Raw genomic sequence first — 23060 nt, forward strand, 5'->3', positions numbered from 1 at the left:
AAAGATAAAGTATTTTGAGATTAGGCTGGAATGTAAACTATCTGGCAAAATTCAATAAATCCAGCCAGTTAAACATCTAGCTCAACTTATATAACACATAACACTAATGCCTTTTATGGACATGAGGTATTGATGAATGTATGAAATAGGTGGTTTTGACAGTGTTGGGCTTTACTGTTATTAATGGATCACATTTGCTCTGGATAAAGATAGCACAAGGTGCCCCTTGGATTAAAGAGACTTCTTTGAAATCTTTGATATCAGGATATTTTATCATGTTAAATTCATCTGCTGGTTTTTCTAAACTTGCCTTGGCAGAGATGGAGCCTCTTATGCTTGGGTTCTTTCTCTCCACCTCTCCCTTCTTGGCGAGGCCAAACTCCTGTCTTGGATGTTCAGCTGTTTCTGCCGCGCGTTTCTCAAGTCAAGTGCAAGTCCTTTCTGCCTTTAATCCATGTGATTCTGAATCTATGTGGAGGTTGACTTATTTTGCTTGGTTAAACCTTGTTGTTAGGCGCTGTGGAGTTGGTTCCAACTCACAGCAACTCTATGTACAGCAGAATGTAATGGTGCCTGGTCCTGTGCTATCCTCACAATTGTTGTTGTGCTTGAACCCATTGTTGCTACCACTGTGTTAACCCATCTCATTGAGGGCCTTTCTTTTTTTCTCTTACTGTCTACTTTACCAAGCATGTTGTCCTTTTCCAGGGACTGCTGTCTCCTGATAACATGTCCAAAGTGTGTGAGACAAACTCTCACCGTCCATGCTTCTAAAGAACATTCTGGCTGTACTTCCAAGACGATTTGTTTGTTCTTCTGGCAGTCCGTGGTATATTCAATATTCTTCGCCAATACTATAATTCAAAGGCACTGATTCTTTGGTCTTCTTTATTCATTGTCCAGTTTTTGCATGCATATGAGGCAATTGAAAGCATCGTGGTTTGGGTCAGATGTACCTTAGTCCTTAAACTGACATTTTTGCTTTTTAACACTTTAAAGAGTTCTTTTTTTCTTTCTGCAGATTTGCCTAACACAATGCATCATTTGATTTTTTGACTGCTGCTTCCATGAGTATTGACTATGGATCCAAGTAAAATAAAATCTTTGACAACTCCAATATTTTCTCTGTTTATCATGATGTTGGTTATTGGTCCAGTTCTGAGGATTTTTGTTTTCTTTATGTTGAGGTGTAATCCATTCTTAAGGCTGTGGTCTTTGATCTTCATCAGTAAGTGCTTCAAGTTCTCTCGCTTTCAGCAAGCAAGGTTGTGTCATCTGCATATTGCAGGTTGTTAGTGAGTCTTCCTCCAATCCTGATGCCCTGTTCTTCTTCATATAGTCCAGCTTTTTGGATTGTTTGCTCAACATACAGATTGAATAAGTACAGTGAAAGGGTCCAATCCTGACAAACACTCTTCTTGATTTTAAACCATGCAATATCCCCTTGTTCTGTTCAAACAACTGCCTCTTGATCTATGTACAGGTTCCTCATGAGCACAATTAAGTGTTCTAAAGTTCCCATTCTTTGAAATGTTATCCATAATTTGTTATGATCCACACAGCAGAATGCCTTTGAATAGTCGAGAAGACACAGGTAAACATCTTTCTGATATTCTCTTTCAGTCAAGATCCATCTGATATCAGCAATGACATCCCTCATTCCACATCCTCTTCTGAATCTGGCATGAATTTCTGGCAGTTCCCTGTTGATACTGCTGCAGCCGCTTTTGAATGATCTTCAGCAAAATTTTACTTGTGTCATATTAATGATATTGTTCGATAACTTCTGCAATTTGTTGGATCACCTTTCTTTGGAATGGGCACAAATATGGATCTCTTCCAGTCAGTTGGCCAGGTTGCTGTCTTCCAAATTTCTTGGCATAGTCGAGTGAGCACTTGTAGTGCTGCCTCAGTTTGTTGAAACATCTCAATTGGTATTCTGTCAGTTCCTGGAGCCTTGTTTTTTACTAGTGCCTTCAGTGCAGCTTGGGCTTTTTACTTCAGTACCATCAGTTCTTTATCATATACTATCTCCTGAAATGGTTGAATGTTGACCAATTCTTTTTTGGTACAGTGACTCTGTGTATTCCTTCCATCATCTTTTGATGCTTCCTGCATCGTTTGATATTTTCCCTGTAGAATCCTTCACTATCGCAACTTGAGGCTTGCATTTTCTCTTCAGTTCTTTCAGCTTGAGAACTGCTGAGAGTATTCTTCCTTCTGGTTTTCTAACTCCAGCTTTTTGCACATTTCATAATAATACTTTTTTTTTATCTTCTCGAGGCTCCCTTGAAACCTTCTGTTCAGCTCTTTTACTTCATCATTTCTTCCTTTCACTTTAGCTATTCTACGTTATTTCTCAAGCTGAAAGAACTGAGGAAAAAATTCAAGACTGGAGTTGCAATTTTGAAGGATTCTATGGGCAAAATATTGAACGATGCAGAAGCATTAAAAGAAGATGGAAGGAATACACAGAGTCACTGTAGCAAAAAGAATTGGTCAACATTCAACCATTTTAGGAGGTGGCATATGATCAAGAAGGAGTGATATTCTAAGGTTGCTTTATTATGATGCAAATGACCCAAAGGGTTTCCCTGCAAGTGAGGGAGAAATGTTGAGGAATGTGCTCATGCAATCTGTGGGTGATCGGCTGCACAGTTACTTTTCTTTGGAGGAGCAGGTATGTGTTTGTGATGGACACAGCAGCTGCCAACATGACCCTGTTAGCAGAGGATACACTAAACTTCCAAACCCTTTGTTTTGGCAGCAAAATATACAATCAAAAAGCCAGGAGTGGAGGTCAGATCATTAAACATGGGATTCACATAGGTTGATTGGTTACTTTTTAAATATCCGCCAGAAAAAAATGTCACCTCTAATTTCTGTACCTTTTAAAGAAAGCCTTCTTCAGCTGTGCACGAGGCCAGGGACTCTTGCAATATGGAAAACAATGTATTTTTTCTTTAAAAATTAGACAGTATGTGTTTCAGTGGAGGGAAGATCCAAATTATAATTAACCTACCTTCCAGCTCAAACATGTAACAAACTCTCACAAAATGTATCCTTCACAGAGGGGTTAGACATACATTTCAGAGTTAGTTAAGGTCATGAAATGCAAGGAAAGACAGAGGAACTCTTTCAAACTGAAACCCAAAACATGTTGCCGTCGAGTCGATACCGACTCATAGCAACCCTATAGGACAGAGTAGAACTGCCCTATAGAGTTTCTAAGGAGCTCCTGGTGGATTCGAACTGCTGACCTTCTGGTTAGCAGCCATAGTTCTTAACCACTACACAACCAGGGTTTCCCTTCCAAACTGAACTGAAGGAGACTTAAAAGACACAAATATTAAATGCAATATACAAACGATGCTAAATGCATTTAATATCATTTGTATGTATTCTGGATTTGATCCTGAACTCTGGACTTGATTCTTGACTTAATCCTTTTGCTATAAAGGATGCTATTGACACAGTTGGTGAAACTTGGATGAGGTCTGATGTTTAGAATGATTAATTAGTATTTTGTGGCAGGTTGGCACCTCTTCATATATGTGCTATTAGCAGTTTTTCATTTGTGAACTGTTCATTTATATCCTTTTTCCCAACATCATTTATTGAAAAATTCATTCTATCCTCATTGGTTTGAAATTCTCTCTCTCTTTTTTTTTGTATTGTGTTTTAGGTGAAACTTTATTATACAAATTAGTTTCTCACTCAAATTTAGGTACAAATTATTTTGTGACATTGGTTGCAATTCCCCCAATGTGTCAGCACTCTCTTCCTTTTCATTCTGGGTTTCCTGTGTCCATTCATTCAGTTTTTCTGTCCTTTCCTGCTTTCTCATCTTTGCTTTTGGGCAGGTATTGCCCGTTTGGTCTCATATACTAGATTGAACTAAGAAGGACGTTCCTCAAGAGTGTTATTGTTTCTTTTATAGGCCTGTCTAATGGTTTGGCTGAAAGGTGGACTTTGGGAGTGGCTTCAGTTCTGGGTTAGCAGGGTGCCTGGGGGCCATAGTCAAGAGGGACTCTCCAGTTTCTGTCAGACCAGTAAGTCTGTCTTTTTTTCATGAATTTGAATTTAAGTCTTCATTTTTCTCCCACTCTGTTCGGAACCCTCTATTGTGATCCCTGTCAGAGTGGTCAGTGTGGTAGCCGGGTACCATCTAGTTCTTCTGGGTATAGGCTGGTGTAGGCTGTGGTTCATGTGGTCCATTAGTCCTTTGGACTGATATTTTCCCTGTGTCTTTGATTTTCTTTATTCCCCTTTGCTCCCAATGTGATGGGACCAATAGATACATCTTAGGTGGCCTCTTGCACACTTTTGAGAACCCAGACGCTGCTCACCAAAGTAGGATGAGAACATTTTCTTTAAGAACTATGTTATGTCAGTTGACTTAGATCTCCCCACCCCTCAGCTCCAGCAACTCAGCCCCTCAAGGTGTTTGGATTTGTCTAGGAAGCTTCTACAACTTTGGCTATATTGTGTGTTGTCTTTCCCTTCACCAAAGTTAACACTTGTCTACTATTTAGTTAGTGATTTCCCTTCGCCACCCCTTCCCTCCCTCATAACCATCAAAGATTTTTTTTCCTGTGTGTAAACCTTTTCTTGGGTGTCACAATAGCGGTCTCATAAAATATTTGTCCTTTTGTGATTGACTTATTTCACTCAGCATAATGCCCTCCAGATTCATCCATGTTGTGAGATGTTTTGCAAATTCCTCATTGTTCTTTATAGTTGTGTAGTATTCCGTTGTGTGTATGTACTATAATTTATTTATCCATTCATCTGTTGATGGGTATTTATGTTGTTTTCATCTATTTGCTATTGTGAATAATGCTGCAATGAACATGGGTGTGCCTATGTCCTGTGACAGCTCTTATTTCCCTCAGATAGGTTTCCAAGAGTGGGGTTGCTGAATTGTATGGTATTTCTATTTCTAGCTTTTTAAGGAAGTACTATATTGTTTTCCATAGTTGTACTATTTTGCATTCCCACCAAAATTTCATACGAGTTCCAATCTCCCTCCAACATCTCCAAAATTTGTTATTTTCTGTTATTTTTTTTTTTTTTGTAATTCATGCTAGTAATGTTGGGGTGAGATGGTATCTCATTGTAGTTTTGATTTGCAATTCTCTAATGGTTACTGATTGAGAGCATTTCCTCAAGTGCCTATTAGCTGCCTGAATGTCTTCTTTGGTGAAGTGGCTGTTATGTCCTTTGATCATTTTTTTAGTTGGATTATTTGTCTTTTTGTTATTGAGATGTTGAAGTATTCTATAGCTCTTGGACATTAAACTCTTGTTGGATATGTTGGTATCTTTGTTCAGAGTGACATAGCTGGAGGTGGAAGAGCTGGGGTTTGAAGCCAAGCTGTCTTACTCTGAGGCTAGGCTCTCTTTACTAAACCTTCTTTTTTCCCAATGCTGAGGGAAGGAAGTGGGCAGGGCTGAGAGGAAGTGGGATGAGGAGAGGAGAGTGAGGTTGGGCAAGAATAGGGTTGGTGTGAAGGCCAGACAAACAAGGTAGGGGTTTGGAGAAGAATTTTATAGAAATTATCGTACACATAGTCATTGTAAAAGGATATGGGGAGTTAAATTCAAGTATTTTAAGAGTTTAGAGGAAAGGGAAAAAAGAAAAATATTGGCTTATTTAAATGTATACAAAACAAATTAAAAAAATATTTGGTCAGAGAAATCTTTATTTTCAAAATGGAACATCAGGACTATTAAATACTTTCCTGGTTAATAGCCACGACATTGCCCTTGAATACTCCCTCACACTAGTTTACTCAGAAATCCCAGGATCCTTTGAATTTCGTGATTACTAATTCTGAGGAAGCATCAGTTTTGTGATACTTGGTGAGATATTGCAAAAAAGGCAGCTTCACCAGGGCACAGGCCTTTATTTTGTTCCCTAAAGTCTAGAGGGAGTCCCTGGGTGGTACAAATGTTTAAGTGCTCGACTACTAACTGAAAGGTTGGTGGTTCAAACCCACCCAGAGTCCTGGCCATCTGCTTGCAAAAAGTCACAGCCTTGAAAACCCTGTGGAATGCAGTTTTATTCTGCAACACATGGGGTCACCACAAATTGAAATCGACTTGACAGCAATGGGTTTGGTATCAGGTTTGGTAATGTCTAGAGGTGTTCCTGGCACATGAAAGATACTCATTAGAATATGCTGAATGAATAAAATCAATTGATTGAATAAATCATGAAGTGAGTAAATGGAAAGATGCTAGAGTCTGTGCTATCTTGTTAAAGTGGAAAGCGAATTTGTTCCTCAAAAATAACTCTGTTAAAACCCCACTCAATATACACTCATCAAGAATCCATGGATCAGTTGGTGGCCCAGAAGCAGGTCTGACTGATCTAATATTGCTAATGGTAAAGTCTACCAGGGATGTTGATAAATAAAAAGAGGAACATAGAAGAGTTTGGACTCCCGGTCAGCAGTGAAATGAGCGTGAGGGTGGACAACCGTCAGGGCATACTACATGCAGTTGGTGGCTGGGGTCAGATTTATCCTCGATTTGGCCATGGTCTCTTTACAATTTTGGCAATCTGTTACAGAAATAAAATGTTGGGAGAAATGTATTAGATTTGAAAATGAAAGCAAGCAAGAGAAAAAATCAAGAAATAATTTTTATTTTTTTTCTTGGAGTGCAGGGAGGGCAAAAGGTTGCGCTGATTGCTGGGTGGTGGCTGCTAAAGGGCTGTGCAGAGAGGAACCACGGTGTGTGGTGAGGAGCCCGGACCCCAGAGCTGTACTGGCCAATAGAAATATAATGTGAACCACATATGTATTTTTATATTTTCTAACGGCCACATTTCAAAAAAGTGAAAAGAAACAAGTGAAATTAATTTCAATTATATATTTCACTTAGTTCAATATATCAAAAATAATGTCCTCTCACGTGTAATCAATATATAAAAATTAATGCAATATTTACATTTTTTGGTACTGTCTTTGTAATCTGGTGGGTGTGTTACACTTCCTGCACACGTCAGTTTGGATTAGCTGCATTTCAGGTGCTCAATAGCCCATGTGGCCAGTGGCTACCATACTGGAGAGCACAGCTCTATAGTGAAACTGCCAGGGATTGGTCCTTGGCTTTGCCACTGATGAGCTGGGTAACCTTAGCCAAGTAATTCAACTTTTTTTTTTTAACGGTAGAAGGAGATGATAACATTCCCCACTTCACAGATGTGAAGATTAACTGATTTAATTTTTATAAAGGTCTTAGAATAGTGCTTGGCACTGAGCTTATGTATACTGAGTACATGCTGAGGTTCAGGGGAAAGGAGGCCTGAGCAAGGCAGGAGGGAGCAGCAGCAAGGGAGCCTGGAACTGTGCCTGGCACAGAGGAGGTACTTAAGGAGTACAGACTGAATTTATGAATTTGTCATCCCTGGTCTGTGGGTGGAGTCCCTGAGTAGTGCAAATGGTTAACACGCTAGGCTACTAACTGAAAAATTGGAGGTTCAAGGCCACCCAGAGGCACCTTGGAAGAAAGGCGTGGCAATCTACTTCCGAAAAATCAGCCACTGAAAACCCCATGGAGCACAGTTCTACTCTGACACATGTGGGGTTGCCATGAGCTGAAGTTGAGTTAACGCGACTCCACTAGAGAGCAACTGGTTTTTTTTTTTTTTTTGGTTGATCTGTGGGTATTGAAGAGGGAACTTACAGTTTTCAAAGTACTAGTCTTTGTAGCTCTCCTTCGTCTCTAGGGACGCTTGGCTCCAGATTTCCTTAAGCACATCCTGTATGTTGTCAGGGGTTAGGAGACCTGTTTCGAAGTTGCCTGGTTCTATGATAGCCATCAAAAGGTTGTAGCCCCCTTCTGAAACACAAGACAGGAGAGTATGAACCAGGAACAGTATGTGCCCGTGAACAACGCTTCCTCCTCCTAAAGACGCCCAAGGCAAAGTACTTTGGGAAGACGTGAAAGAGTAAACCCAAGGGAATCCCTGGGTGGTGTCAACAGTTATGTGCTGGACTGCTAGCCAAAAGACTGACTGTTCCAACCCACCCATAGGCAACTTGGAAGACAGGCCTGGCAATTTGCTTCCTAAAGGTCACAACCCTGAAAACCCTGTGCAGCAGTTCTACTCTGCACGCATAGGGTTGCCATGAGTTGGAATTGACTTGACAGCTGCTAACAACAGCAACAACAAACTCTAGGGCAGCCGAATCAGGTGTCCAGGGTACAACTCAAAAACACAAGATACAAGTGAGTTTCCTTACCAGATGTGAAGATGATCAGGCAGAGGAAGTCAAGAGTGCTTCCTCTTTCTATCCCAGTCTCATGGTATTCTGAGAGACCAATTCTTCGCTGCAGCCATGCTGAGTGGCTCTCGGTTCCCTGGACACTTGAGTCCTTTTAAACCCACTGTGTCTTTCTGCAGGCTGTTCTCTCTGCCCAGAATACCCATCCTCTCCTTATCTATCTACTTTTTAGTTTCCAGCTCAACTCCTTTTTGAGTCCTTCCTTGACTCACTGTACCAAGGGAGATTAAGTAACTTCTTTACTGATCCTCTAGAGACCATACATTCTGTATTTCTTCAACAAGTATTTGTTGTACACCTATATGCCCGACCTTGGGCCAGCTTCTAGGGAATAGAGAAAAGTCACAGACCCTGCCCACAGTGAGATAGATGCCACACAGTACAGTTTCCTTCTGAGCCACAGGTCTGGTTTTCCAAGCCCAAGGGCCTAAGAGGATCCATATAGTGAGGGCTTCCTGCATAGTGATTAACCACTGACCCATCTGTCTCCTCTGCCAGCCATGAACCCCTCGATCACATGGTTGTGATTCATTTTCCAAATGTCCACCAGACACCAGCCATTATGGAGCAGCCTTGGGCCTAGTGTCAACAGAGTTAGTTGAAAAGAGTTTCTGATGACTGGAGCTCTTGTTCAGTGGAAAACTGCTTTTCCCAAGATGGACTGTGGCGGGGGGGCGGGGGGGAGAACTAAGGTTTAGACTGAAGATGAAATGGTGGAATCCAAACTGCTGTGTGTGAAATTTCTCAATGGAAGGAGGTGCAAAGCGTGTGTGTGTTTTCAGTGTATGGCACACACATATGCAATTACTTTTTTTTTCCCATCCATCGGCTCTCATCATCTGGTGGGCTTCATGGGCCTTTACTACCTTCTGCACTGGTACTGGGAGAGGCAGGTGGTGAGCCACCTCCGAGACAAGTATGTCTTTATCACGGGCTGTGACTCAGGCTTCAGGAACCTGCTGCCCAGGCAGCTGGACCTATGAGGCTTGAGGGTGCTGGCTGCGTGTCTGACAGAGCAAGGGGTGGAGCAGCTGAGGAGCCAGATGTCAGACAGGAGACAGTGACCCTGGATACGTGTGAGTGTGACACAGAGCACTGCTGCAGCCACCCAGCGGGTAAAGGAGTGTGTGGGGGCAGAGGAATGGTTATGGGTGGGGGTCTGTTCTTCAGATAGGCTGCTTTTCCTCAATGTCTTAGAATTACCAGAAAATGTGCCACGTGCAAAGTTTAAGAATTGAAGTGGAGCATGTATTGGGGGAAGTGTTTTCATTGCACCAGGACTGACAAATACAAAGGTATTTAGGAGGACACAGAGGTCTAGCCTGCTGTAAAAAAATCCCGGTTGTATGTAATTCATGTGTATGTAACTGGCTGCAAGGTGGAATAAAGGACTGGTAGGCAAAGGCAGTGAGGAAGAGAAATGGTGCAGAAATCAAACTCTGCAGGGACCTTGCCCAGGGAAAATCCAGGGTACAGATATGCTGACTTAGCCAAAAAGATAAGTTCAGAAGCACCTTTTCTTACTCCTTTCAGGAAGAATCTTGTTTACTAATACATCCTCTAAAATAGGATGCAACTATGCTGCCCACATCTCATTTTATATGCACTTCTTGAGGGCAGTCTAAACTAGTCCTTCCCAAACTTTCATGATCATAAGAACTTAGGGGCCTGGGAAATGTTACTGTTCAACCAGTGACCCAGGTGAGTCTTGTGATCAGGCATATTTGGGAAACACCAGTGAGATGAGAGCAAGTGATCCCTGGGGCATAAGCAGTGTATTTCTGCGAATGGTTTGCAGCCCAGCAGCCATGGAAACACTCTGAGGTGAGCCAGGCAACTAGCCCTCTGACACTTTTGAGCCTATCTAGGGAGAAGCCAAAGTTGTGGTTTCCTGGAAGAAACTCTAAAGCAGGCCGTTTGGAGGTGTAAAGTAGGGAGCCACTACCAGGTCCAGCTGCAGTTGAGCTCCAAGATGGGATTTTTATACATCCATCCCCTGGATTTGTCACTGTAGGTCTTTAGTCTTCTTTAGCCTTGCACCAACCTGGCACAGGCCTCAGTGCTGGCTGGCACCCTAGGTAAATGCTCTGAAGGGTGAGGACAGAAATCTCCAGGGAGAGGCTTCACCTAATGGGCCAGAGAAGGACACAGAAGAGTAATTTGTACAATACATTATATGATCACCCTAGTTAAAGCTAGAATTCCTTGGGTGGAATTAACAGTTAATGCGCTTCGATCACTAGTCGTTAGAGAAATGCAAAAAAAAACAAAGGTGAGATACCATTTCACCCCAGCATTACTGGCACGAATCCAAAAAAGAAATTAAAAATGTCGGAGAGGTTGTGGGGAGATCAGAACTCTTATGCATTGCTGGTGGGAATGCAAAATGATACAACCATTTTGGAAGACGGTATGACGCTTCCTTAGAAAGCTAGAAATAGAAATACCACATGATCCTGCAATCCCATTCCTAGAAATATATCCTAGAGAAACAAGAGCTGTCACACTAATAGACATATGCACACCCATGTTCATTGCAGCATTGTTCACAATAGCAAAAAGATGGAAACTACCTAGATGCCCATCAGCAGATGAATGGATAAACAAACTGTGGTACATACACACAATGGAGTATTATACAACGATAAAGAACAATGATGAATCTGTGAAGCATCTCACAACATGGGTGAATCTGGAGGGTATTATGCTGAGTGAAATAAGCCAATCACAAAAGGACAAATATTGTATGAGACCACTACTGTAAAACTCATATAAAAGTTTACACACAAAAAGAAACAATCTTTGATGATTACGAGGGTGGGGAGAGGTGGGGATGGAAAAACACTAAATAGACAATAGATAAGTGGTAACTTTGGTGAAGGATAAGACAGTACACAATACTGGGGAAGCCAGCATAACTTGTACAGGGCAAGGTCATGGAAGCTCCATAGATACTTCCAAATTCCCTAAGGGACCAAACTGCTGAGCTGAGGGCTGTGGGAACGGTAGTCTCAGGGAACATCTAGCTCAACTGGTATAACACAGTTTACAAAGAAAATATTCTACGTTCTATTTTGGTGAATAGTGTCTGGGGTCTTAAAAGCCTGTGAGCAGCCGATACTCCACTGGTCTCACCCCTTCAGAAGCAAGGAAGTATGAAGAAAACTAAAGATACAAGGGAAAGATTAGTCCAAAGGACTAATGGACCACATCTACCATGACCTCCACCAGACTGAGTCCGGTACAACTAGACGGTGCCTGGCTACCACCACTGACTGCTCCAACAGGGATCACAATAGATGGTCCTGAAAAGAGCTACAGAAAAATGTAGAACAAAATTCTAACTCAAAAAAGGAAAGACCAGACTTGCTGGCCTGACAGAGACTGGAGAAACCCTGAGAGTAGGGCCTCTGGCTACCCTTTCAGCTCAGTAATGAAGTCACTCCTGAGGTTCCCCACGTAGCCAAAGATTAGACAGGCCCATAAAACAAAATGAGGCTAGGGGGGCACACCAGCCCTGGGGCAAGGACTAGAAGGCAGGAGGGGACAGGAAAGCTGGTAATAGGAAACCTAAGGTTGAGAGCGGAGAGTGTTGACATGTCGTGGTGTGGTTAACTAATGTCATAAAACAATATGGGTACTGTTTAATGAGAAGCTAGTTCGCTCTGTAAACCTTCATCTAAAGTACAATAATAATAATAAAAAAACACTTAAAGCACTTGCTTACTGCTAATCGAGTCTGCACAGAGGCATTTTGGAAGAAAGGCCTGGATACCCACTTCCAAACAATTGTAGCCATTGAAAGCCCTATGGGATGCAGTTCTACTCTGACACACATGGGATGACCAGGAGTTGGAGTTGACTTGATGGCAACTGTTTTCTTTTTTTTGTTGTTGTTAACACAGCAGAACTCTGATACACATGGATGTGCAGTATAATCACCATCTGTCAGGTATTAGACAGCAGGAAAAGTTAAGATCTGAGGCACTTGAACATGCAACTTCAGGAACATTATTCCCAAAACTTCATTGTGAAAAATTTTACAAACATTTCTCTGGTTGTGTAGTTAGGGTTACTCCCAACTGATTGTTTTTCTAGGCAGGTTATGAGGCAACTTTAGTCTAAACCAGTATGCCTTTTGGGGATTGAGGTGAAAGCATGTTACCTCACGGCCTGGGAAGTGGACAGGCAGGCCAGGAGACCAGACCAGGAGAAAAAGTGCTATAGGAGTCATTGCAGTGATCTCTATATAGACGGGGACTGTTGAGAACCTTGCAAAGCCCTGGCTCTCGGCTGTGTAACAAATATCCACTGAATCCATGAGGAGTTTACTAAGTGCAAGAGAAACATAAATAAGGGGTGACTAGTTCTACTTTGAGGCACAGGGTCAAGGAAGGCAAGTAAGGAGGGGAAGGGAGATCTGGGCAGAGAGAACAGCCTGTGCAAAGGCACAGATGGGTATGAAAGGACTCAAGTTTCCAGGGAACTAAGTGTTGCTCAGCATGGCTTCCAAGTAGCTGGATCAGTGAGAGGGACATGAAGCTGGACTGGAAAGAGAGGCAGCAGTAATGCCTCCCTCTGCCTGAAGCATCTTGAGATGTACTCAAGGAACTGAGTCTCTTGGTTTGAATCGTATGAAATTGTCCATATGCAACTGTTTGTGACTTACCAAAATGGCAACGTCACATGTTGTTAGTTGCTGTCAAGTTGATTCCGACTCAGAGCAACCCTATAGGACAGAGTAGAGCTGCCCTGTAGGTTTCCCAAGGAGCAGCTGGTGGATTTGAACTGCTGGCCTTTTGGTTAGCAGCAGAGTCCTTAACCACTGCACCACTAAGGCTTCATTGTGCCACCCAGGGACTCCTTAATTTCATATGACTCAAAATAATAACTTGCTCATTTGTGTTGACCTTGGACCTCTTCTCCAGCTGCCGTGGGGTTTATACTTTCATTCTTCCCTGACTTAATGCTGCTTTGCCTTTGATAGGATGGGATAGGATTTTCATACAGACACACACTGTTTCCTTGCTTAATAGTTTCCTGTCTTGTGTTTCAGAAGGGAGCTTGTCCTTTGGGTGTTCATGTTGCTACCACAGAGCAAGAAAACACCAAAACTCCCATCCTTTGCCCTGAATATACAAATGTTCCCAGAGGTGAAGAAGAGCTATGGAGACAAAGAATTTGAAGGCTGTAAATTTGTCCTCAATACTGTCAGAGCAGAGAAGGCACATTCATTAGTTTAACAAAACCTTCTTGAGCATCTACTGTGTGCCAGGCAGGATCCAGGCTCGCTTCCTGCTCCTCCTTGCTCCCTTGCTCATGGCAGACCTTCTTTTCCCTTGAATCTGATTAGCTCTGTATGAAGCATTCAGTTTATTTGTACAATATCCCCATGAGAGATGGATTATTATTATGACCTTTTTATAGATGAGGATACTGAGGTGAGAGAGATTGAGAACTCATCCAAACAGGCACTGGAAAAGGCAGGATTACAAACCAGTCATCTTGCACAAGAGCCCGTGCTCAGTTCTGCATGGTGCTCCCTCTCACACAATCCTCAGTGGCTACCACCAGCAATCAGGACTGGTGCCTAAGGGAAAATCATGACCCTCCCATTGTTAAGAGAAAAAAAAATTACTGTTTCATGGTGTTCTCTATTGCTTGCTTCCATAGTCGTGTGCTAATATATTTTCTCTCAATGTTTTCCCACAGATTGCCAAGGTATAAACAAGCTTTTAACTCAAGGAGAGAAGAATTTGACCCGTGCATGCCCTGACTGCTGTCCACCACCACACTCACTGCTTGGTTGGTTGGAATGCCAAACTTCTTTCTCTATATACCAATATCCCTGCAGATGTTAGGTTTTGCAAGTTTATGAGTAAGGTCAGACCTGCTGGTACTGTGTAGTATGAAAATCCCACCCAACTCCTGGATTCTGAACGAGGGTTTAACAAACTGGGTTTTAACTAAGTTCTTTTTGGGACAGGTAAAACTAGTTGCCATCGAGTTGATTCTAACTCATGGCAACCCCACGTGTATCAGAATAGAATTGTGCTCCATAGGGTTTTCAATGGCTGATTTTTCGGAAGTAGATTGCCAAACCTTTCTTCTGAGAGGCCTCTGGGTGGACTTGAACCTCCAGTCTTTCCGTTAGCAGCTGAGTGCATTAACTTTTGCATCACCTAGGGAGAGGTGAAACTATTTATGTTAATAAGATCAGAGAGATGTTCCATCTTTTATTGTACAAATTCTGAGAATTGCTCAGTCAACTGATATACATAAGGTCATTATTATTGAAAGTTAATATTTCACAGGAGTCATGGTAACTAAAATGGGTATATTAAAGGAGGAGCTGATTACAGTCAAAACAATTTAACCTCTAGCTGTGTGAATCTAGAAGACTTTTTCTTTTTTCTCATGCGGCTCTACCTGGTGGGCCTCATGGACCTGTGCTACCTGTTGCACTGGTACCAGGAGAGGCAGGTGGTGAGCCGAGAGAAGTATGTCTTTATCACGGGCTGTGACTCGGGCTTCGGGAAACTGCTGGCCAGGCAGCTGGACCTGCAGAGCTTGAGGGTGCTGGCTGCGTGTCTGACGGAGCAGGCATGGGGCTGAGCACCTGAGGGGCCAGACATGAGACAGGCTGGAGACTGTGATCCTGTCTGTCACCCAGACAAAGAGCATCGCTGTAGCCACCTAGAAAGTGAAGGAGCTCGTGGGGGACAGAGATATGGCCAAGGGATCCTGTCCTTCAGATTGCTGTCTTGCCTTCAGTGTTTTAGAATGTCCAGAGAATTTGCCAGATGCAAAGTCTTAGGGGTCAGATTGTTGAATATATTGGGGTGGTGTTTTCATTACATGAGAACTGACAAATCCAGTAGTATTCATGGGGTAAGTGAATAAATGTTTATAATTGGGACTGTCCTGAAAAATTTAGGTTTTGTGGGATATGTTTGTACCTGGGTGAAAGGTAGAAGTAGGTATAGTGACAGTAGGGAAATAGGTTTAACAGGTAAAGTGTATGTACCTGGGTGAAAGATAGAATGAAGGCTAAGAAGGCAAAGAGAATGGAAACAGATGACTATGGTGTAGAACACCTCTAATTCTCCAGGTGCAGTGGCCTCTGAAAATTCAGAGTGAAAAAAAGCTGGTTCCATTAATACAGGATGTCATTACATTGACTACATTTCATTTTATATATGTCTTTTCCTGGGACCAGTATAAACCTGTCTTTCCCAAACTTGCCAAATGATGGCAACCAGAAAGATCGACTGCATCTAGGGAGGGGCCTAGGAATATCTTTATTGTGCAGTTAAGTACCCACAGGTGAAGTTTATGATCAAGCACCTTTTAGAAACACAAGTGAGATCAAGTTATACCCAAACTCTGATCACAAAGACCTGAGCGGTGTTTTTCTGGGTGTTGTTTCCTCTTATAGGTCCTGGTCAAGAGTTTCTGAGGAAGCCAGGGAAGTAGCAGAGAGGACTCCCTGAATCCTAGCAAGGGAGCAGACAGATTTCCAAGTTTTCTAGAAGAAGCTCCAGAGCAGACCATTTGGAGACTATAACGGGGTGGGGGGCACCCATCAGGGTCAGCTGCAGTTGAGTACCCTGTAGACTAGTAATTGTAGGTGTTTATTCTCTTGCTTACTTGCACCAATCTGGCTGAGGCCTGAATGCACTCTGGGCAAGAGCTCAGAAGTAAGGAGAGGAAATAGCCAAGAGAGAGGCTACAGTAAAGGCCAGAGCAGGACACAAGGAAAGGCCTGCCGCCTACCCAACCCTGTGTGCTGCGCCATCCACTGAAGGAACTGCTACTTTCTTTGTAATTCACTTTCTAGTTATCTTGCATTTTCCTTCCTAGAATATCCCTCCCACTCCCAGTTCTGAAAAGGAAATGGAGAATTAATTTTCTCTGCCCAACTCTGTAATCCTCCCTTTTCCAATGTCTCCAGTCCCTGCGCTACTGGAGGAGGACAACACTTCATCATAATTTTTGTAGAAGGCATTTTTTCTTTTTGTTTTGAGAAAGTTAAATGTCTTCCTTTCAGGGCTTTTGCAAACAGTGCTTTTTTTCCAGTTGCTGAGAGCAGCACCATTTTCTAATTTAAGTTCATGACAAGAAAACTGGTTAAAATTTTTGTTTTGAGTTTCATAGTTACTTTAGAAATTACTGAGGCCTGAACTACCCTGCAGGCTTAGTGTGGAGGCCTAGTACCACCTGTCAGATTAAAAAAAAATAAAATAAAGTTTTAGTTAAATATAAAGTTAAAAATTAAACTAACTTTCAGAGCTACCCATAATTCATTTTAATTTGTGATTGGCTATGACACCGCAGGAATCATTACGAATATTCAGGAATTTGTTTTGACATGAAAAATTTTAACCCCCAAGTTGTTCACAGAAAAATGAACGATGAATGAAGTTGATTTTTTATAATCTTATTTCGACAACTGTTTTATTTTGCCACTTTGTTTTCATACTCTGTGGTGAATACAGGCTTTTTCATGCCTCAAGCATTTCTGTAGATACCTGAAAATCCTTTAGGCCCCAGGCACTGTGCTTCCTGCAAAATGTCGATGTTGGACCACATGATTTCATTTTTCCTTCCCTCTCCTGTAAGAAAGGAACTAAAATGAAAAAATGGCTTGGATCTTATTGATACAAATACACGTTTTAAGAAAAGATTGAAGAGCCTCCACCTCTCCATCGTTTCAGAAAGAAATCTTACACTCCAGGAGCTAAATCCTGATGTGTTTGAAGTTGGCTGATGTCAGCTGTTTCCCATGATCACCATTTCTGTCCTTTCTCCTCTCTGAATCTGAGCCTTTCCTTTAAAAGCCAACCCTTCCACGAAGCCTTCCGTGACAACTACGGGTACACATTCTTTTGTAACTCCTTTTGTTTGTAATTTCGGTTCTAATAATTAGCACTTTATTTCCCCCTCCCGCCCCCATACCATTTATTCCTGTGCTTCAGAAGAAAGGACTCTTGAACTGTTTCCATTAATACTACAGCCAAGAAAACCCCACGAAGCAGTTCTACTCTGTAACACGTGGAGGTGCCATGTGTCAGAATCAACAAAATGGCAGCAGGCTTTTTTGTCTTTGCTTTTACTTCCTACAGCATCAAGTTAAAAGACACACACACACACACACACACACACACACACATATATATATATACACACACATACACATACTGGCATGACATTGAGCACTTTTATGGATTGAATTGTGTCCCCTCAAAATGTGTGTAAACTTGGCTAGGCCATGATTCTCAGTGGTTTGGCAGTTATATTGTAGTTTGGCAGTTGTATGATGATGTGATTACGTCCATGATGAGATTTGATATGTGATCACCTCCATGATAGAATCTGCTGTGAGTAGCCAATCGGTTGAAAGGCAGTTTCCTTGGGGGTGTGGCCCGCTTCGAATATAAGTGGACTTTATGGCAAGGCTCACACGCAGGCTTTTGCTTGCTCTGGATCCTGCAGTTGGCTCCTGTTTGTCTGACCTCCAGGTCCTGGAACTTTGAGGTAGCAGCTTACCTGCCATCTTGTCTGCCAATCTTGGGACTCATCAATCTTCACAGCCTGTGAGAAGAGCCCTGCTGTCTGACCTGTAGATTTTGGGTTCACCAGCCTCTGTGGTTACACAAATCAGGAGAGGCCTCTATCCTGACCATGGACTTGGAATTTTCCAGCTTCTACAATTCCATGAGCCATTGCCTGGATATAAATGTCTCTTTATCTACATATATTTATACACTTTACTGATTTTGCCTCTCTAGACAACCCAGCCTAAGACAGAATTTGGTACCAGGAGTAGGGTGCTTCTCTGGCAGATACCCAAAATGTGAAAGCTGTTTTGAAACTGTGAATGGATAGAGGCTGGAAGAGTTTTAAAGTGCCTAATAGTAAAAGCCTGGATTGCCTTGAACAGACTGTTGGTGGAATTATGGATATCAAAGACAATTCTGGTGAGGACTGAGAAGGAAATGAGGAGAGCTATTATACTTTTTTTTTTTTTTATTATACTGGAGACAGCACAGAAGCAGCAGCAGAACAAGGAGACCAGTGTGAGACAGCACTCGAGCTGACTCATAAAGCAAGAGAGCTGAGAGCCTTTTGTGCTAGAGGCTTCCTGGTGGAATGGGGTGTCTCTGAGCAGTTATCAGTGGAGCTAGGCTTTCTGATCCATGCAGCAAGAGAGCTAAGTGCCTTCTCGTTGAAGCTGACTGGCAAAGTGTGGTGCCTTCAGGCACTTATTGGTGGAGCTAAAGAGCTATGGAACACTTGCCCCAGAAGGGAAGACACAGGCAGTGAGGCCCAAAGGGCTGAGAGGCCAAGGAACCAGGAAACAGAAGCTAAAGAGATAAGGAACACAGGAAACAGAGCTGCCTCAGTCTTGAAGGGTAGGGCAATGACCTCTGGGGTCTCAAAGGGTGGAGTTATCACTCAGATGGACTAGGAGAAGGTGGCCGTCCAAATTTGAGGGATCAATGATGCTAGTCCAGTGGGATTAGAAAGTGGAGCTGAAGCTCAGGGCTGAGGGACCTCCAGGCGGTATCCAGAGACTGTGGCCAACACCCAGAGTCTGGAGGGCAGTGCCATTTCCTAAATGGTCTGAGAGAACAGAGAATTATTTTCAAGCCTTGAGAACTAATTTAATGTGTTCTGCTGAATTGCTTGGTGTCTGTTATCCCTTCCTTCCCTCCAATTTCTCCCATTTGTAATGGAAATGTCTAGCTTGTGCCTGTTCTATCATTGTACTTTAGAAGCAGATAACTTATATTCTTGATTTCACAGATGAAGAGGAATTTTTGGATTTTGAACTTGGTGTTGACTTAAGACATTTGCTAAGATACGATGGGGTAAACGTATTTTATGTGTGGCAAAGACATGAATTTTTTTTGGCCAAAGTGTGGAATGTTATGGATTGAACTGTGTCCCCCCAAAATGCATGTCAATTTAGCTAGGCCATGATTCCCAGTATTGTGTGATTGTCCACCATTTTGTCACCTGATGTGATTTTCCTATATGTTGTAAATCCTATCTCTATGATGTTAATGAGGCAGGTTTAGAGGCAGTTATGTTAATGAGGCAGGACTAAATTTACAAGATTAGGTTGTGTATTAAGTCAATCTCTTTTGAGATATAAAAGAGAGAAGTGAGCAGAGAGACATGGGGACTTCACACCACCAAGAATGCAACACCAGGAACAGACTACGTCTTTTGGACCCAGGGTCTTTACCCTGAGATACTCCTAGATCAGGGGAAGATTGATGACAAGGCCCTCCCCCCAAAACTGACAGAGTGGGAAAGCCTTCCCCTAGAGCTGGCACCCTGAATTTGAACTTTTAGCTTCCTAAAATGTGAGAGAACAAATTTCTCTTCGTTAAAGCCATTCACTTGTGGTATCCCTGTTATAACAGCACTAGATGACTAAGATAGGCATTTAAGAGCCAGTGAACATCTCCTGTATGGGTTTTGGCTGGCACAGCCACAACACCAGATCTTGCTCTTTTCTTTTTGAGAATAAACATTTCTGTAATGGGAATGGCTTCAGTTGGACTATTGATTCAGGGCATAAATTATACCGGATGCTACCTTCTTGTCCTATGTACTCCCCTCAAAGTTCTAAAAAATGAAAGTGGGCAATGTAGGTCTGATCTGCAACTGCTCGTGGGGATGGCACAGGACTGGGCAGCAGTTAGTATCATGGGGTCACCATGAGTTGGGGGTGGCTCCAGAGCTCAACTCATGGACATAATGTGTATTGTCGCTTGTATCTCTAGCCCATCCCTCTCTCCTAAACTCCAGGTTGAAATTTCGAATATCCTCCTCAACATTTGCACTTGAATATCTGGGAGTTGTCTCAAATTTAGCCTTATGGCATTGAACACGTGATCTTTGCCTGTCTCCAAACCGTTCCCATCTCAGTTAATGGTAACGCCATTCTGTTATTCATTTCAACAAAGTCATTCTTAACTACCCCTTTTCTCTCCCTCACCTTGTTCAATACACCAAGAAACCGTACTGTCTACTTTTACCATTTATACAGAATTGAGTACTTCTTACCACCTCTGCTGCAGGGGCTCTTGCTTCTACCCTTGTCTACCTTCAGTCTATTCTCAACATAACACACAGAGAGCACCTTTTATAAAATAAGTCAGATTATGTCACTAAAAAAAAAAACTACACTACCTAAAACCTTCAATGGTTTACCATTTCACCTGAAATAAAACTAAACTCAGTAAAATGGCCTATAAGGTGTTGTGTGATCTGGTACTCATCCACTCCCTGACCAATTCTCCTACTAGTCCCTAACTCAAGCATTCTACCTGAGATGTACTGTCTTTCTTGCTGCTCCCCTAGCACGATAGGCATGTTTCTGCCTTAGGGTATAGCCTACAGGAATTTTTTTTCACTTAGAACTATCCTCTCCAGATATTCCTTTGACCAACTCCTCCTTCTTAGCCTTTGCTTGATTCTCAACTTCTCCATAAAGCTTACCCTGACCCTCACTCAACATGGTGTCCAACACCCCAACCCTGCTCACCCTACATTTTTTTTCTATTGCTGTATGTCACCTTCTAACTTACTGTATAATTTACCTATTTATTAGGTTTATTGATTATTATTTATCTCACTCACTAAAATGCAGTTTCCACACTGAAATGATTATAAAATTATCTTCCCATTTCTAATTAATATTCTTTGTTTCTACCAGGCCTCTGGGGTTTGGCGAACGATGTTACCATCTGTGTGCCTTGTGTCCCCAATGATTGGCTGACCAAAGATGATTTCTTAATGATCCTGAATGCAGACTTGGTTGGGCTCATTGGGGTGACACTGAGCTTACCTCTCCTGATCACAAAGGCCAGTGGAAGAGTACACAATGTTTCTAGTCCAGCTGGGAGAATATCCATGTTTGGTGGTGGCTACTGCATTTCTAAGTATGGTATAGAAGCTTTTTCTGACAGCCTGAGGAAAGCATTTTCCTACTGAGGAGGACTTTACCATGGCTAGATGTGTTTCTGAATGATGGGCCTGGGTTCCAGCCTTAATGGTGCCATCTTAACTAAGAGGATTTGCAATTGGAGTGTCCTTATCTTGCAAATATATAAGATAATCCATTAGGGAATCGGAAGATTTTAGAACTTATATTTGTTTTTATCATCATCCCTATCAAATGTTACTGTAAGATATATATCCCCTATAGGGCTGCTATGAGTCAGAATTGGCTCAGTGCAATGGGTTTGGTTTTTTTTGTGTGTGTGTGTGGGATATATATATATATATATATATATATATATATATATATATATATATAAAGCATATCCCATATGAGAGTGATAAAAACAAACCTGTTGCCATTGAGTCAATTCTGACTTTTTTTTTTGTTTTATAGTGTATATATATATATATATATAAAAGCATATCCCAAATGAGAATGATTAAAAAAAAAACCAAACTCGTTGTCGTCGAGTTGATCTCGACTCATAGAGATCCTATAGGACAGAGTAGAACTGCCCCATAGGGTTTCCAAGGAGCAACTGGTGGGTTCAAACTGCTGACCATTTGTTTAGCAGCCCGAGTTATTAACCACTACGCCACTAGGGCTCCTATAAGAGTGATAGGGGTCTATTATTAAAGAATATGGAGAAGACGTCTTAAGTCACTAAACCTGACCGATGTTTCTTACAAGGGAAGAGTGAACATTAAAAGGTTTATTAAAGGAAAAGTTCTGTGCCAAGCACTATGCTTACTCCTCACAGAAACCCTGTGAGTTAAATGAGATTCTGCATGATCAAGTGTGAAGTCAAGCCAGAATCTGAACCCAGTTTTGTGGGGGGAAAATCTATAATGGCTATAGAATAAATACAGAAAACATAAGTTGAATAAGTACAGGTAAGTATAAACCAGGTTCTCCAAGGCATCAATGAGGGCCTGACTTACCTTCCCTTGGAGCAGGGGACAAGGAAGTCTTCACAAAAGAATTGAGCTGTAACCTGAGCAGATAGGTAAAGAGGGAAAGACATCTGTGTGGAAGCAAGAGAAAGAGATAGGGAAGGGCTCAGGCATTCAGGGTACTGAAAGTCAATAAGCATAGTTGTGGCAGAGGGTAAATCAGCTAAAGTGGTATAAGACTGGGTAGCAAAGAGAAGCAGCCGTAATGTCACCTTCTGCCTGAAGTGTCTTCAGATCTGGTAAGGAACCTGCTTGCCGGTTTTGTCTCTTTGAATTGCTAGTTGGACATCTTCTTCAGCGCCTAGAGTTCGTTCTTTCATAGTCTTTCTTTTTTTGTCATTGTTGTACATATATCGCTCACACAGCTTTTGCCAATTCAACTCTTTACAAGTGTGTAATTTATTGATATCAATTACATTAATTGACTGTGTGATCATGCCCTTAATCAATGAGATTTTTTCCATCATTATAATCAAAACTCAGTACTCCAAAAGCAATAAGCCCCTTTTCCCCCTCCCTCCTGCCCCTGATAACCACTAATAAACTTTGGTCCCTGTACATTTGCCTGTTCTTATCTTTTTATATAAGTGAGGTCATACAATATTTGTCTTTTTGTGATTGACTTATTTCACTCAGCATAATGTCTTCAAGCTCCATCCCTATTGTAGCATGTGTCAAGACTTTGTTTCTCTTACTGGCTGAGTAGTATTCCATTGTGTGTATGTACCACATTTTGTTTACCTATTCACCCTTTAAGGGGCATTTAGGTTAGTTGTTTCCATCTTCTGGC

At 42.0% G+C, this 23060-nt stretch overlaps 1 pseudogene; it reads left to right on the top strand.

The window, feature by feature from the left end:
• Window positions 1-9147: 9147 nt before the first annotated feature.
• On the top strand, window positions 9148-21307 carry LOC126076444 (retinol dehydrogenase 16-like; annotated as a pseudogene).
• The last annotated feature ends 1753 nt before the right edge of the window (window positions 21308-23060 follow it).

The sequence above is a fragment of the Elephas maximus genome, chromosome 4 (assembly GCF_024166365.1).
Source record: "Elephas maximus indicus isolate mEleMax1 chromosome 4, mEleMax1 primary haplotype, whole genome shotgun sequence".
In the NCBI taxonomy this organism is placed as follows: domain Eukaryota; kingdom Metazoa; phylum Chordata; class Mammalia; order Proboscidea; family Elephantidae; genus Elephas; species Elephas maximus.